Below are 4456 nucleotides of genomic sequence, written 5' to 3' on the forward strand. Positions count from 1 at the left end.
CAAGAAGCTAGCACAAACCGTGTTGGATTTAGAGTTCCAAATACATCTATCAATATAGGAGAAAACAGAGTGAAACCTAAAAATTCAAACTGTTACTGGAAATGAACGCTTCAACATAGAAGAACGAAATTTGGGGAACCAAGTCGCCTTAGTGTACTGATCATTACCTGAAAGTATCATCCAGTTTGGGTGAAAAAATATTTGCTGAGATTTCTGGAGATTCGTAATTTTTGGAAGCTTGGCAACCCCTTCCCATGAAAGTGTTTCTCGCCAGTCACTGCCTAGGGCAACATCAAGAGGAAACAAAACGTAGAGATAGAACGTGAAACTACTTTGTTGTGTCAAGTTTCAAGAAGCTAGCACAAACCGTGTTGGATTTAGAGTTCCAAATACATCTATCAATATAGGAGAAAACAGAGTGAAACCTAAAAATTCAAACTGTTACTGGAAATGAACGCTTCAACATAGAAGAATGAAATTTGGGGAACCAAGTCGCCTTAGTGTACTGATCATTACCTGAAAGTATCATCCAGTTTGGGTGAAAAAATATTTGCTGAGATTTCTGGAGATTCGTAATTTTTGGAGACTTGGCAAACCCTTCCCATGAAAGTGTTTCTCGCCAGTCACTGCTTAGGGCTACATCAAGAGGAAACAAAACGTAGAGATAGAACGTGAAACTACTTTGCTGTGTCAAGTTTCAAGAAGCTAGCACAAACCGTGTTGGATTTAGAGTTCCAAATACATCTATCAATATAGGAGAAAACAGAGTGAAACCTAAAAATTCAAACTGTTACTGGAAATGAACGCTTCAACATAGAAGAACGAAATTTGGGGAACCAAGTCGCCTTAGTGTACTGATCATTACCTGAAAGTATCATCCAGTTTGGGTGAAAAAATATTTGCTGAGATTTCTGGAGATTCGTAATTTTTGGAAGCTTGGCAACCCCTTCCCATGAAAGTGTTTCTCGCCAGTCACTGCCTAGGGCAACATCAAGAGGAAACAAAACGTAGAGATAGAACGTGAAACTACTTTGTTGTGTCAAGTTTCAAGAAGCTAGCACAAACCGTGTTGGATTTAGAGTTCCAAATACATCTATCAATATAGGAGAAAACAGAGTGAAACCTAAAAATTCAAACTGGTACTGGAAATGAACGCTTCAACATAGAAGAACGAAATTTGGGGAACCAAGTCGCCTTAGTGTACTGATCATTACCTGAAAGTATCATCCAGTTTGGGTGAAAAAATATTTGCTGAGATTTCTGGAGATTCGTAATTTTTGGAGACTTGGCAAACCCTTCCCATGAAAGTGTTTCTCGCCAGTCACTGCTTAGGGCTACATGAAGAGGAAACAAAACGTAGAGATAGAACGTGAAACTACTTTGTTGTGTCAAGTTTCAAGAAGCTAGCAAAACCGTGTTGGATTTAGAGTTCCAAATACATCTATCAATATAGGAGAAAACAGAGTGAAACCTAAAAATTCAAACTGTTACTGGAAATGAACGCTTCAACACAGAAGAACGAAATTTGGGGAACCAAGTCGTCTTAGTGTACTGATCATTACCTGAAAGTATCATCCAGTTTGGGTGAAAAAAATATTTGCTGAGATTTCTGGAGATTCGTAATTTTTGGAAGCTTGGCAACCCCTTCCCATGAAAGTGTTACTCGCCAGTCACTGCTTAGGGCAACATCAAGAGGAAACAAAACGTAGAGATAGAACGTGAAACTACTTTGTTGTGTCAAGTTTCAAGAAGCTAGAACAAACCGTGTTGGATTTAGAGTTCCAAATACATCTATCAATATAGGAGAAAACAGAGTGAAACCTAAAAATTCAAACTGTTACTGGAAATGAACGCTTCAACATAGAAGAACGAAATTTGGGGAACCAAGTCGCCTTAGTGTACTGATCATTACCTGAAAGTATCATCCAGTTTGGGTGAAAAAATATTTGCTGAGATTTCTGGAGATTCGTAATTTTTGGAAGCTTGGCAACCCCTTCCCATGAAAGTGTTTCTCGCCAGTCACTGCTTAGGGCTACATCAAGAGGAAACAAAACGTAGAGATAGAATGTGAAACTACTTTGTTGTGTCAAGTTTCAAGAAGCTAGCACAAACCATGTTGGATTTAGAGTTCCAAATACATCTATCAATATAGGAGAAAACAGAGTGAAACCTAAAAATTCAAACTGTTACTGGAAATGAACGCTTCAACATAGAAGAATGAAATTTGGGGAACCAAGTCGCCTTAGTGTACTCATCATTACCTGAAAGTATCATCCAGTTTGGGTGAAAAAATATTTGCTGAGATTTCTGGAGATTCGTAATTTTTGGAAGCTTGGCAAACCCTTCCCATGAAAGTGTTTCTCGCCAGTCACTGCTTAGGGCTACATCAAGAGGAAACAAAACGTAGAGATAGAACGTGAAACTACTTTGCTGTGTCAAGTTTCAAGAAGCTAGCACAAACCGTTTTGGATTTAGCGTTCCAAATACATCTATCAATATAGGAGAAAACAGAGTGAAACCTAAAAATTCAAACTGTTACTGGAAATGAACGCTTCAACATAGAAGAACGAAATTTGGGGAACCAAGTCGCCTTAGTGTACTGATCATTACCTGAAAGTATCATCCAGTTTGGGTGAAAAAATATTTGCTGAGATTTCTGGAGATTCGTAATTTTTGGAAGCTTGGCAACCCCTTCCCATGAAAGTGTTTCTCGCCAGTCACTGCTTAGGGCTACATCAAGAGGAAACAAAACGTAGAGATAGAATGTGAAACTACTTTGTTGTGTCAAGCTTCAAGAAGCTACCACAAATCGTGTTGGGTTTAGAGTTCCAATACATCTATCAATATAGGAGAAAACAGAGTGAAACTTAAAAATTCAAACTGTTAGTGGAAATGAACGCTTCAACATAGAAGAACGAAATTTGGGGAACCAAGTCGCCTTAGTGTACTGATCATTACCTGAAAGTATCATCCAGTTTGGGTGAAAAAATATTTGCTGAGATTTCTGGAGATTCGTAATTTTTGGAAGCTTGGCAACCCCTTCCCATGAAAGTGTTTCTCGCCAGTCACTGCTTAGGGCTACATCAAGAGGAAACAAAACGTAGAGATAGAACGTGAAACTACTTTGTTGTGTCAAGTTTCAAGAAGCTAGCACAAACCGTCTTGGATTTAGAGTTCCAAATACATCTATCAATATAGGAGAAAACAGAGTGAAACCTAAAAATTCAAACTGTTACTGGAAATGAACGCTTCAACATAGAAGAACGAAATTTGGGGAACCAAGTCGCCTTAGTGTACTGATCATTACCTGAAAGTATCATCCAGTTTGGGTGAAAAAATATTTGCTGAGATTTCTGGAGATTCGTAATTTTTGGAAGCTTGGCAACCCCTTCCCATGAAAGTGTTTCTCGCCAGTCACTGCTTAGGGCTACATCAAGAGGAAACAAAACGTAGAGATAGAACGTGAAACTACTTTGTTGTGTCAAGTTTCAAGAAGCTAGCACAAACCATGTTGGATTTAGAGTTCCAAATACATCTATCAATATAGGAGAAAACAGAGTGAAACCTAAAAATTCAAACTGTTACTGGAAATGAACGCTTCAACATAGAAGAATGAAATTTGGGGAACCAAGTCGCCTTAGTGTACTGATCATTACCTGAAAGTATCATCCAGTTTGGGTGAAAAAATATTTGCTGAGATTTCTGGAGATTCGTAATTTTTGGAAGCTTGGCAACCCCTTCCCATGAAAGTGTTTCTCGCCAGTCACTGCTTAGGGCTACATCAAGAGGAAACAAAACGTAGAGATAGAATGTGAAACTACTTTGTTGTGTCAAGCTTCAAGAAGCTACCACAAATCGTGTTGGGTTTAGAGTTCCAATACATCTATCAATATAGGAGAAAACAGAGTGAAACTTAAAAATTCAAACTGTTAGTGGAAATGAACGCTTCAACATAGAAGAACGAAATTTGGGGAACCAAGTCGCCTTAGTGTACTGATCATTACCTGAAAGTATCATCCAGTTTGGGTGAAAAAATATTTGCTGAGATTTCTGGAGATTCGTAATTTTTGGAAGCTTGGCAACCCCTTCCCATGAAAGTGTTTCTCGCCAGTCACTGCTTAGGGCTACATCAAGAGGAAACAAAACGTAGAGATAGAACGTGAAACTACTTTGTTGTGTCAAGTTTCAAGAAGCTAGCACAAACCGTCTTGGATTTAGAGTTCCAAATACATCTATCAATATAGGAGAAAACAGAGTGAAACCTAAAAATTCAAACTGTTACTGGAAATGAACGCTTCAACATAGAAGAACGAAATTTGGGGAACCAAGTCGCCTTAGTGTACTGATCATTACCTGAAAGTATCATCCAGTTTGGGTGAAAAAATATTTGCTGAGATTTCTGGAGATTCGTAATTTTTGGAAGCTTGGCAACCCCTTCCCATGAAAGTGTTTCTCG

The sequence above is a fragment of the Spermophilus citellus genome (assembly GCF_964194105.1).
Source record: "Spermophilus citellus genome assembly, chromosome: 2".
Classification (NCBI taxonomy): domain Eukaryota; kingdom Metazoa; phylum Chordata; class Mammalia; order Rodentia; family Sciuridae; genus Spermophilus; species Spermophilus citellus.